General features: G+C 38.6%; 1 long non-coding RNA gene across 1 annotated transcript in view; it reads right to left on the bottom strand.

The window, feature by feature from the left end:
- Positions 1-14,027, bottom strand: part of LOC308670884 — a 472,772-nt gene that overhangs the window by 369,554 nt on the left and 89,191 nt on the right. The window lies entirely within an intron of this gene.

The raw sequence follows: 14,027 nt of genomic DNA, 5'->3' as shown, positions 1-14,027 counted from the left end.
TCTTTCGGAGACGCCGCCGCCGCCCAGAGTAGATTAGGCAGCTGAGGCAGAGCGAGGATGCTGGCCCCATTTAAAACGGCCGCCAACGGCCCAGGCGGTGGGGTGGGGATGTCCCGGCACCCCTACAGCTGATTCGGGGCGGCAGCGGACAGCACATTGCCCATCTCAGTTGCCCAACTTCTGACCCCACCCCAGGGGTCTGTTGACATCCCTGGGGGGCTCCTGGGGGGACGCCTTACCACCGGGGGTTACGGAGCTCTCCCCAGCACGTCCGCCATCTTTGGAGCCGGCAAAAAAAAACAAAAAAAAACAACTAACAACTAGACAATTTGAACTCTATTTTTCTATGCTGTCCAAGTTAAATATAAAATATGGTTGCATTTCATTATCATCCATAGGGTAACATTGTGAAGTTTATAGGAAAGTTCTGATGAATCAATATATCAAATGCTGAAGAAATACACTGGATATCCAGTTTTGCAAATTGTGTTTACAGTCTCAAGTAAAGTAAATTTATTGAGTGGGGGGAATCAATGAAAGAACATTGTTTTGCAACTCTGCAGGCTTATTTCCAAATTTTCTGCTCATTGATATATTGTTCCCTTGAACCTCATTGTGCTTATAGGGATATAGATCAAAATCATAAATTGTAATAGCTGTTGCAGATATAAAGCAATGAACATGCTAATATCAATTCACTAAAATAATGGCACTATTATCTTTACCTGATGCTTTCCAATAGATTTCTAGAGAGCGAGGTTCAAAAATTTGGTTAAATTCTCTCTTAAAGTCCTAATCTCCAAAATAATAATAATAATAATAATAATAATAATAATAATAATAATAATAATAATAATGATGATGATGATGATGATGATGATGATGATAATAAAGTTGGAAGGGACCTTGGAGGTCATCTAGTCCAACCCCCTGCTCAGGCAGGAAACCCTACACCATTTCGGACAAATGGCTGTCCAGTCTCTTCTTAAAAACTTCCAGTGTTGGAGCATTCACAGCTTCTGGAGGCAGGTTGTTCCACTGGTTAATTGTTCTAACTGTCAGTAAGTTTCTCCTTAGTTCTAGGTTCCTTCTCTCCTTGATTAGTTTCCATCCATTGCTTCTTGTCCTGCCCTCAGGTGCTTGGAAAAATAGCTTGACTCCCTCTTCCTTTTGGCAGCCCCTGAGATATTGGAACATTGCATCATGTCCCCCCACCTTATCCTTCTCTTCATTAAACTAGACATACCAATTCCAGCAGCCATTCTTTATATGTTTTAGCCTCCAGTCCCCTAATCATCTTTGTTGCTTTTCTCTGTACTCTTTCTAGAGTCTAAACATCTTTTTTACACCGTGGTGACCAAAACTGTATGCAGTATTCCAAGTGTGGCCTTACCAAAGCATTTGTAAAGTGGTATTAGTATTTCACTTGATCTTGATTCTATCCCTCTGTTAATGCAGCCTAGCACTGTGTTGGCTTTTTTGGCAGCTGCAGCACACTGCTGGCTCATATTTAAGTGATTGTCTACTAGGACTCCGAGATCCCTCTCACAGTTACTACTATTGAGCAAGGTACCCCCTATACTATACCTGTACATTTGGTTTTTCGGTTATGAATTCGGTTATGAACATATTGCTTATCACATGTAATAATAAAACTAAGGAGTGTTCTTGTGTTCCTGTATGTCTTCTTGTATTATACTTTATATAATAATGAGAAAAGAACTTATCTGAGATGCCAGCCCATACATATGCTGAAAGTGCCCTTGTACTGGAACATTCTGAACAAGCTGAATTGATCCAGAGGAGAATCAGTCTTGAATCTGTGGACCAGTAAACCAAATTGTTTACGCTGACCTAATAAGGTCACACAGATGGGTTTGTCTAAAATATTCCAATATTTAGATGCTATAATTTCCACTGTATCTGCCTTTTTATTTCTCTTGCCTTTGCAACTAGCAGGCCAAAATTATTTAAGTTCTGTTTCTGCTTTCGATCAGGGTTGTTCAGCTTTGTTGGGAGCCCAGTATTTAGTGTGTACATACATTAACAAAATTATATAGCATCTTCAAGGTCATATGTATGCTTTAAGTTAGTCAGATTTTAACCACACAAAGGAAGATGTGTGTGATTGAAAATATAAGTAAAGGAAATTCATGACAACTAGTGAGGTGAAAATAATCCTTAAAAAAAAGAAGACAAGAATGGGAGATCAACCCATGTAAATACCAGTCAGTAAGCTTGTCTTTTTGCATAGGTGGTAAGAGCAAGAATCAGGGAAATGACCAATCAGGAGCAGATGAAGCAGCAAACCATTGGCTTGAAGAATATCTGAGAACAGCATGGGGAAAAACAGCATAGGATGGCGTTTAGAATTGCTCGTTGTGTTTGAATCAACAGATATTTACACCAAACTTTCTATAGAGGAATCCAAACTGAAGATGTCATCCGTACTACATCATATATTTGGTGGAAAGGAGAGAGTGATTGCACAATAAAAGCATTTAGAAATTGTCCCTAGAATGGTGGTATTGTGTGGTATTTGTGTTAACTTGTCAACCAGGGTTTTTTATCTCTAACAACATGAGCTATACTTGCATTGTATGACTTCAGAAGGCAAGTGTTGCTCATGGATTGAATATTCCTATCACTTATAAAGTGTTGGCTTGAATTATTCTCTTTGATATCTAGCTTCCCAGATGAAGAGGGTTTTTTTTACAGAAAAGTAGGGAAACAGACTTATATTTGCAGTTTGACATAATATATTCAAAGTGCAAATTTAGATTGAAGCCTTAACCTAATCTCTATTTTTGCTATTGCTATTCTAGTTACGGAAGGGACGCGGTGGCTCAGTGGGTTAGGAGACACTGAGCTTGTCGATCAGAAGATCGGCAGTTTGGCGGGTTGAATCCTGAGTGCCACATAGCAGAGTGAGCACCTGTTACTCGTCCCAGCTTCTGCCAACCTAGCAGTTTGAAAGCACGTAAAAATGCAAGTAGAAAAATAGGGACCACTCCGGTGGGAAGGTAACAGCGTTCCGTGCGCCTTTTGGCATCTAGTCATGCCAGCCACATGACCACGGAGATGTCCTCGGACAAGCGCTGGCTCTTCAGCTTTGAAACGGAGATGAGCACCAGCCCTTAGAGTCGGAAACGACTAGCACGCATGTGTGGGGGAACCTTTACCTTTACCTTTTCTAGTTATACATGACTCTGCTATATTTATATCAATTATCTCTAATGAAGTATCTATATTCTACTAAAACTCTTGTATCCATTTGTTATTTTGAAACCTTCAGCTGAGTAAAATGCTGCATCATGAGGCAAAACTTTGTCAACAAAGAGTTATCAAATGGGCACCATACAGAATGCTGGAACCATTTACTCCCAAAGGAATGAAATTTCGGGAATGGTTTTTGTTATGTCAGTTCACGGATCGATGAGACACAGCCGTCAGGTGTGCAAGAGCTTTATTAGGAGGGAAGCATGGTCTGAACTGGGGAACAAAGGTTACCTGCCTATTTTTATACCTGACCAGGTGAATGCCTGGCCAATAGGTTTAAACTCAGGTTTCCCGCTGGCTGGGCAGCCAATCCCTTTAAATCCAGCTTTCCCGCCAAACGCTGTTCCTGCACGGAGCTGTCCAGCTCCGCGCCTCCTTATTCAGCTGTCACACGTGTATGCTATACCAGCATACACTACAGTTTTACTGCTTCAGCACTTCTGTGCTACTTCTACAGTATTCTGTGCCAATGATCATGCGATCTTTATTTTCAACATTCACTGACAGCTTCCCACAAGTCAATGGGGAACCTTAAAGGAGCTGATATGGTTGCCAATGCTGCTATGCTTCTTGCCACTTGCTCACATGCTTATTGACCCATATGTTTCTGCTTATGAGAAGCTTGCAGGTACAAAGTCAATGGACAGCTGAATCAATCCCTCTGTGCTCACTGCATGTCAGCCACTTGCACATTCCCTCTCTCCCCCACCCAGCTGCAGGCACTTACTGTCTGGTGGGAAGGGAACTTTCCAATGTTCACAGTCAGATTTCCACAAGGAAACATAATGGGGAATCTGACAGGAACTCAGAAGTCATTCCTGCTCCTACTGTTGTTTAGTCCATTTATGGGCATTCTGTTTCAATGTTCAGGTAAGGAAATATCTCTGAAACAATGACTCAAAGGGGCATAGGTTGTTTAGTTTTGGGTAAAATTATAGCTTTTCTATTGTTATAGCTGCTTTATTATTTATGCCTTAGTTTGCATACTTCAAGTAATAACTTCAAAGTAGAAGGCTACATTTGTCTTTATCACCTTCCTCCCAAATATAAACCAATGCTGTTAACTTAAAAAAAACTCAGGAGTCCTTAAGTTATGATACTGGAAACAATATCAGTATTGCCTGATCTATATTCTCCAAAATGTTTTAAAACAGCTGCCAGATTCATTACAAAGAGTACATCATGATGGCTTTGATGCCATTATTTTTCTAATGGCAATAAACAGATAAATGCCCACTGAACACATAGGGTCTATCTTTGTAAATGGCTGAAAATAAGTACCAGTGTATCTACTCAATAGGGTCTACAGTGAACCTTTGAATCTGTAATAATTCAAGGATGCATCAGATGTTATAAATTCGCTGCCATGCAAATCTAGGAAGATTGTTTTTGTGGTTCTTGTCCCAGTCAATCTAAACAGTGCTATCAATTAGAATATCTGTACTAAAATATGTCTCCCTTTTAACATTCATGAGGAATAAAACAGTACTTACTTTTGTCAGTGGTACTATCTCATAATTGCTGACAAGCCCAGCAGTTAAATATTCATGGTAAGAAAAGAAGCTCATTAGTGCTTTCCTTTAAACACTAATACATTCGTGTTCAAACAATTATATCACATAATTGTGCCATCTCACAGCAAGACTCTCAAGCCAGTAATTACAGGATCACCCAACCTTTCATGTAGCTTTTAAATCTCTGGAATAACACCAAAGTATTTGCATGGTTATAAATGCATACCATGGCAGTCATACACAGACATGTGCACGTATACATCTAAAACTTATTTTTTTAAAAAACATGCAATATTCATATCAGTGCTATATTTGAATTCAAAGCGATTTGATTCAGTTATGACCATTATTCTGATCATGATCCAGTAACAGTTGCTTTTACATTCATCCTTTCAGCCTCCAACCCTATGACATAAAAATGCAATAGCCTGCATGAAAAATAAAATTTGATCCATGCATTGTATGAGCAATGGTTCATCAAGCATATTCAGGAGAATATTCTGAAAATTCCTACTGAATTCTAACATTAATAAAGTAAGATAGTTTATCTGGGGGAAAAACTTTATTTCTAACTTAAAAACACATCCATATCTCATTTATCTGAGATTAAAGGTTTTTAAGATGGTAGATGACAGGAAGGCCTGGAGGAACATTGTCCACGGGGTCGCGATGGACACGACTTTGCAACTAACAACAACAACAAAAGGTTTTAAAACATATTTTTCCCATCCATCTTAAGCCATATTAAGCACAGTGAATGATATAATTAGTTCTTCCTGTACATGGATGAAGAAATTAATTCTTTACAATGTACTATGCATCGTGGTACACATTAAATCATCTATTCATATGTTCATTGGCTTTGGAAAGGTATAAGACATGTTTGGTTCAAGTTCCTGCAATGTAGCCCAGGGTGTCAAACTGCCAGCCCATGGGCCGGACACATCATCTGAAGCCTCGCCCACCCCATTGCCAGCAATGGCAAAATAATCCCGATATGTCTTGCGACATCACATGACGTCGCGAGTTTGACATGTCTGATATAGCACATGATGCAGCATAAGATCACTGCTTGGAACGGCATATTGGATATATTGACTGTTTCATGGACAGAAATAGCTCTAACAAAAGCAATATGCAGCTATGAGATAAAGAAATATTATTTACCTTTCTATTCCATAGCTTCCTATTATTATTATTACAGTGTAGTCTGGATATGAAGAAACTGTGGCACTATATAAGTTATAAAGGGCTGCAAAGAGTCTAGGCCAAATGCTGGGGACTGAGGGGACTGAGACAGACCATTGAGGCAGTGGAAGATTAGAGGGGAAACAAAAATATAAATACTTGAAAGCTCATTCAAGTATACTTCTGCAGAACAAAGTTAGGTGACTTATCTAAACAGCAGTGTCTACCCAAGATTTTTATGCTTGGTATGATACCTTTTATCTAATTGCAAAGACAAAACAGGAAAATGGTTATTGATAGCATAATCTATTATTTGTGATGTATAAATATTTAGATGTCATTTAGTTTCTAGTATATATGACAAGGAAAATAAATCAGCTATTCAGAATTCTGCTCAGCTCATATGGGCAAAATCTTTGGGGGGAAAACTATAAATTGACAATGGCAACTTCGTATAAAGAAAACCTATATAAAATGCTTTATAGATGCCATCTACCATCTGTCAGATTAGCAAAAATGTTTAAAAGTATGTCTAGTAAATGTAGGAAATGTAATCAAAATCCTGGTACATATTATCACCTGTGGTGGACGTGTGTTAAGGCGAAACAATTTTGGACAAAAATATATACTTGGTTAGAAAAGATGTTAGGGAAACATGTAAACTTTAAACCTGGATATTTTTTTTATTAGGTATAATTCCAGAAAAAAAATATAAACAAAATGTTTACTCAGTGCTTTTTTTGTAAAAGAAAAAGGTGCCGGAACTCACACATGTCATACAACTCACCTTGCCTACCCTACAAGGTTCCATCCCAAAAAGGTGCCGGAACTCCATTCTGAGCGTTCTATGACAAAAAAAGCCCTGTGTTTATTTAACATTACATGTATTAACAGCACCAAGGATTTTATTTGCTCAGCCCTCAAAAAATGAAGAAACACCATTGGATGAAGAGATAATAATAATAAAAAAAATACTGGACTGTGCTGAAATGGATAGACTTACATTGAGGATCAAAGAAAAAGAAGTTACAGAATATTTTCAAACATGAAACCTATTTTATCAATGGCTATAAAAACGAGATAGAGAGTAAAAACTTAACTTGTATTACTAAACAAAACAAATCAACACAGACAACCCCGCTGTTCATTAAGCACCAATGAATTGTAATAGAAAATTAATAAAATATAAAAAAGAATTCTGCTCAGATATTTTTCTTTTGAGACATTCAGTGCATATCAACATAAAAAGCCCTATTCCAATTATTTCCTTACCACAGCCGCATAGCTTCTCCACCTCTCCCTTTCTCCGCTGCTTCAGCCCAGCCTAGCCCTCTATCTCCCTCTCAGGAGGGAGACCAGATTCAAAGGGGATGGGGGGGGTGTCAGGACAAATCTACAAGAAACAGACCCTTCCTTCCACACTGGGTTCCCTCAAGCAGGCCTAGGGAGCAGCCGGTGAAAAGGCAGCCCTCAAGTGACCATTCTCCCTTTCCCTCGTTCTCCTTCCCCTTGCTTCTGAGGTGAGGGATGAGAAGCCCCATCATTCCCAGCTGCTAGGGCAAGGTGACCTGCCTCACCATGCTTCACCTGTACATGCCCCTCTGTGAAAAGTGGTGGCTGTTCCTCTTGCCATTTTTGGGTCACTTTTGAAAAAGCACAGGAACCTCCAGGTAGTGTTGTTTTGGGAAGCAGCAGCTGTTCTGTTGTCTCGAGATGGGGGTGGGGGACAAAAAGCAATAAATTGGAGCTCTGTCTCTTTAAGGTCCCATGAATGGATGAAGCGGCTGGATTGTGGTTCACCAGGTGCATGTGTGCTAATGCTGATAGCCAAGTGCCAGCCTTGGGGAGAGTTTACAGCGGGGCACCCTTGAACCAATCCCTGGATTTGCCGAGGTGGAAATGTACTTGGAGAGAGGGTCATTTGTAAGCCAAACAAATTATCTCTTAATGGCCATAGAGGCCAGAGGGATCCCTGTGGTGGAAAATCAAGAGCTGATTTGCTGATTTGCAGACACAAAGGGGGACTTCTGCCTTGTGTGGCTCCAGGGGAAGGGAGATTGTTCCTTCCAGATGATAGCCAATGCCTTTGGAAAAGGAGGTCAGGTTTAAAAGGGGGGAAACAGTCTTGACAGTAAGTCCCTACAAGCAGCAGGTGGGATGGATTGCATGCTTCCCCCTGCACCTCTTTCTCTCTCTGCCTGCTGCTTGTAGGGACTTAGCTGGGCTGTGCGAGCCACACAGCCCCAGAGTGCAGCAGCCAAGGGGCCAGCAGGCTGCAACTGCTTCTGGACACCATCACACAGACACAACCAGCATATACTTGCCGCCTTCCATGTTGGCCACGCCCATCCTTTCACCTCCCATTGGCGATGCTCTTAGCTAGGGCTAAGAATATTGCCCAATATAAACTTAATGATTATGCTGATCTATGACAGCAAAATAAATTGTGAGTGTTCAAATGTCATATTAAGCCAAAGTCTACTTAATAGCGATTGATTGATTAATTGTATTACAACCTATTCATAGGCCTATGGGAAGCTTTGAAAGTTTTAGTAAAAACATTCCTTGGAAGCAGATTTGGATGACGATGGATGATGAAGCAGAGACTTGCTTTGAAGCAAAAAATTGAATTGGATAGCTTTGAGCTTTTGGATACAGGAATTAATGAAATATCAGTTCCAGAAAAAGGAGACCTAACAGTGTGAAAACTGTTCTACATTATGCAAAGAGTCTCTGAAGAAGACTTTAATTTTGGGAAAGGTGGAAGATGTTCAGAAAAAGCAAGTTAATTTGAAAATCTTGAGTGTCTTATAAATAGTTGTTAAATTTCCTAACCAAAAAGATTATTTCATGTTCGGTTTATTGATTCATGACTGTTTTATGAGGGAGCACTACAAAGACCAATTTTCCAAAGCACCAGAAGTCAAGACAAGAAACAATGGATGGAAACTAATCAGAGAGAACGAACCTAGAACTAAGGAGAAATTTCCTAACAGTGGGAACAATTACCAGTAGAATAGTGGTTGCCTTCAGAAGTTGTGGGTGCTCCATCACTGGAGGCTTTTCAGAAGAGATTGGACAGCCACTTGTCTGGAATGGTATAGGGTCTCCTGCTTGGGCAGGGGGTTGGACTAGATGACCTCCAAGGTATGTTCCAAGGTATGTTCCAACTCTGTTATTCTGTTATGCTCTCCCCTGGTTAATCCATAGCTAATTCTGGGAAGAATCTCTATAGTCTCAGCTGACTTTTAGGTTCTTACTAAAGGGTAAAATATCATTATCAGTCTGAAGCCAAACCTCATGATTGGAGGTAACAATCATTAAAAATAATAATTCAGTCCATCATTTTCATTTTGCTTAGGCTTGATTTTATGTGGATGCCAAATCTGGGATACATCAAATGATCTGGATTAATTTCCATAGGTATTTAGATTGCATAGGTTTGACAGGAGCAGAATTTATGCCTGGCATTAACTGACTCCATTAGAAGTTCTGTGCTGATGTGTTTGTTTCGAAGAATTTTATTATGGTATCCTGGCTGCAGTAGAAGCAGCATCACCGCTCTAGAGAAAGACAGGAGGGCAGGTGAATTCATCTGGGCACAATGGGAAATGTGAAATATCAACACTAACTTTTAATCCCAAAATTTCTCACAATATCTATTTATAATGCCATTATGTTTCCTGTTCTAGAAGAATGATCTTTTATCCATCTCATATTTCACTTATTTTGTTTGACAGTATAGTTAAAACAAAAGAGAGGATGGCAAAGCACTTTCTTTTAGAATTATGGACAGTTAAGTAGTATGACACAGCTGGTGCCCGCTATTAGTATTTTGTTCTGTTCTTTTCTAGTATAAATGGAAGGAAGGGATGATATCATACAATTCACAAGCAGAGCATAATCTTGAACTTTCAGACTTTCTCAAAATAGCCATATCAAAATTGTTTAAGGTCATCAGTTTCCAGTGGCATACTTGCTTTGTTTGTTTCTGTTGTATAATATTTAAAATAGATTGAGCTTTACATATTTTGCTTAACATGATTACCTTGAATGCAAAAATCCCTCCTCCCACCATCAGTCTCCAAATTAATATTTTGATACTACAACATCCAATGAGATTTTCTTACTTCCAAAGGAACTTTAAGTATTGGGCTTGATATAATATTCTTACATAAATAAATAGTCTGAGTGCAAACATTTTATTGTTTTAAATGTTTTCCTGTCATTTGTTAAGCACAGATTTTCAAAATCCAACAGAACAGAAATATCAAGAAAAATATAGTTACAAGAGAGCTTTAAAAATAATCATCCAAACTTTAATTGCCAAAAATTTCAGTGAGGTACTTGTGAAAATCCAGCAATTATTTCAAAACTCAGATGAAAAGAGACAAAATTAGATGAAGTACTGAAAAAGAATGACCTTGAATCTTTTAACTGTCAAATGAATGCTATTTCCAATGCACTTGTTAAATCATTTCTGCTGTGCCAGTCAGGGCTAATTCTAGGTGTCCTATTACTTCAGAATTTCAATTAAGATATATTTTCATTTGCTTTAATTTTAGTAGTAATTGCAGTGCAATCACACCAGCTGTCATTTCTTCACCAGCCTTTTCCATTAAAAAAATCACATAATACTTTGAAGGGTCCTACAACTGGAACAAAAAAGAAATTGTTTAGCTTAACTATTGCTATCTCACTTCTGTAATCAGTATTTGCATCAGGGACAAATTTCATGCAAGCATGGAAAATGGATGGAGATTTTTTTCTGTTAAACACTGGCACTATCCAAAGTGTCCTTTGAATTTGCTGAGGCAGGACCTGCTGAAGAAAAAAAAAATTGGGAGCAACCATCGAACATTCCCCTGATGGACTAAATTAAAAAGGGAGGCCTGCTTGGCCTCAAACCCAAAATTGATGTGTTTCATAAATATTTGGCCATCCAGAACATTAAGCCTGGACTTGGAAATGTGAGAAAAGTAAGAGGAGGTTATAAAGGTAAAGGTAAAGGTTCCCCCGCACATGCGTGCTAGTCGTTTCCAACTCTAGGGGCCGGTTCTCATCTCCGTTTCAAAGCCGAAGAGCCAGCGCTTGTCCAAGGACGTCTCCGTGGTCATGTGGCTGGCATGACTAGATGCCAAAGGCGCATGGAACGCCTTTGGAATGGGTTCTGACAAGAACAATGAAAATGGTACCACATATATGTATAAATGCATATTCAATAAATATTGTTACCTAACTGTAATTTATTGTTCTTTTATTGCAAGGTAAATTTGACTTGGTCAGATCTACGCATCATACAGTTACATCTGGTGGCTTGTGAAAGTGTTATTGCCTAATTTTTCCAAGGAACAGTTGCATGATATTTTCCCTCAGAAGCCAAGATACCACAATACTTTGTAAACAATGCAGATAACTTCTGCTACATTTGTGGTGAGGTTACATTTGCATCTCAAAAGTGCAGTATGATGGCAGTGGTAAAAAAAAAGCTTACTACCTATATTTTGGATGTAAAATAGGGGATCAGACCAAAGTTGGGTCCCTCATTATTGTTGCATTACATGTGCAATTTATCTGCATTATTGGCTAAACAAAAAGAAAAAGTCCATGCGTTTTGCAGTTGCAATGGTGTGGAGCAAACCCACCAGTCATAGTAGTGACTGCTCTTTTTGCATGGTTTCCCCAATTGCCAAAGGGATCTCATGAAAGAAGAACTGGACCGTGGAATATCCAAACATTCCATCTGCACTGCATCCTGTACCCCATGGTGAGGACTTGCCAATTCCAGATCCATCAGAATCCTACTCTCTGGACTCAGATGATGATGTCTTGTGTCTTTTAATGGATTCACCTCCCCCCAACAATGATGAAGATGATGAACAGGATACAGCTGATCTGGGGCCATTGATGTCAGAGGACCCAAACTTTAGCCCATCTTATGCTCCTCCTGAACCACATCTAATTTTACAGAGTGAACTAAATGACCTGGTCAGGGATTTGGAATTGCCTAAGAGTAAGGCAGAGCTACTGGGCCCAAGATTACAACAGTGGAACCTTGTTATTTAATCTGATGTTAGAGCTTTTTAGTTTTTCATGCAAAAAGCATGAAAATGTTACATGAAAAACCAATACATGAATGGAAAGTTATGTTATTGGTATCAATACAAAAGATAAATTTATAATTATTGGTGTGGCACCATTCTTAATGCTATATCACAATTTGCAGAAGTTATGGAGCATAATCCCATATCCCCCTCATAATTTTGAATTATTGTAATGCAATTTTGACCTGAAACTGTATCTTGGAAACTGGAGCCAATCAATAATCAGGACTTAATTTTCCTCTATTAATGACCAATTCTGTTAAAATTTAGCAACTTTCATTTCCGAGGCTTTCTCCTTGTAGACCAGTGAAATCTCCATAGATACTCTGATGAAGATGTGCTGGGTCTGCAATCCCCATGATTTTCAGCCAGTGCTGGGCATACCAGCTGGGAATTTTGGACCTTCACAAACAGAAGATGCCAAGTTAGGTAAGATTATATTTAAATTAAAAGTATTTCTGTTTTTAAAGAGAACAGAAATACTTTTTATTTAAAGATAATCTTTAAATAGATTAAAATACAGGCTTAAATATAAATTTAAATGTTATTTTTTATCATCGATGGCTAAATTGGTTGCTTGATGGGTTGAAATTGCTACAACTTCTAATGAATGAGCCAAAATAATTGGAGAACTGTAATAAAATTTCCATACTGAGTATGCAGAAAAGACAGTGATTATTGGCTCCTTAGTCAAGAACTATGAAAAATCTTTATATAGGGATGGAGATATTCAGTTATAATAAATAATTACTTTATGCTTACTAGCTGAAAGTTATGTTGGAACCTGAATTCATAACTAATATAATTCAAATCTGTTATCTGCCATTAGTGGAACATTAACAGTAGAACCTTAATAGTAGAATCATTCTGCATCTACCACACTTCCCTAATCATAGGAAAATTATCATCTTCTTCACATTTTTCTCCTTGGGAATGCCAAGCCTAGGTCATTGCCTGTTTTTCTCAGAGCAGTTGTTCAGACTCATTGACCTGTTACAATAACATCACTGTTTAAGTCGAAGGGACAAAAGCAGGCAGACACACAGTACAAAAGACTTACATAATGGTATAAGAAATGCAGTCACTGACTTTCCATAAGTGAGAGCAGGCTCAGACCTGGGTCTCTGTTCCTAGTCTAGCACTTTAACCACTACATTAGTACAAACCTTAAGAAATATTTTAAAATATCAAACTGATTAACAGAAGATAAATTATGTACATAGTCAACAATATGAACCATTTTGTTTATTTTGATGTTACATTTTATTTTCAATACAATGTAGTAATGTCTGGCAGAAAACTAGATGGAGAAAAGGGTTGCTTTAGCCAAAGGACATGATAGCCTCATTAATGATCAATTCTGGTTGCATCTTATGATGATGCTGGTTACAAATATGATTAAACTGACAGATGCATCTTATGCAGCACTGATTAAGGGACAACATGTTTCACTATGTGGAAGTGTAATATGCTTGCTTGGTGGGAGGCCTGAAATGGGCAAGCTGAAAGCAAGGAAATTGGTCTGATTCTCATTTTCTGACTCACTCTCAAAACACTGTTTAATTGCCGTCTGTCTCCAAGGCCAAGAAACAAGCAGCAAAAATCCTGTTATCACACAAAGTTGGGAGATAGTTAGAATATAAACCTGTGTCTGACACAACCATGGCATGTTTCCTAGATCACATACTAATTGCTGTTTATCATTATTAAAAAAAAATCACTATTTGGAATAAAATCCAGTCCTTTTTTTTGTCGTAGAATGCACCGGAACAGAGTTCCGGCACCTTCTTTTGACAGATTTTCCAAGTTTTAAAACTAACTTTTGAAAATTTGATGCTTGGTCCACATGGACTTGAATCACCCTGTTGAGCGTAACATGTCAGCGGCAAAATCATTAAAATGGTGCAGGCGGGCTGCTTGTGTGTCGGGTCCGATGCATGCG

The sequence above is a fragment of the Vipera berus genome, assembly GCF_964194415.1.
Source record: "Vipera berus genome assembly, chromosome: 7".
Taxonomy (NCBI): domain Eukaryota; kingdom Metazoa; phylum Chordata; class Lepidosauria; order Squamata; family Viperidae; genus Vipera; species Vipera berus.
This window is presented reverse-complemented; position numbering and strand designations above follow the sequence as displayed.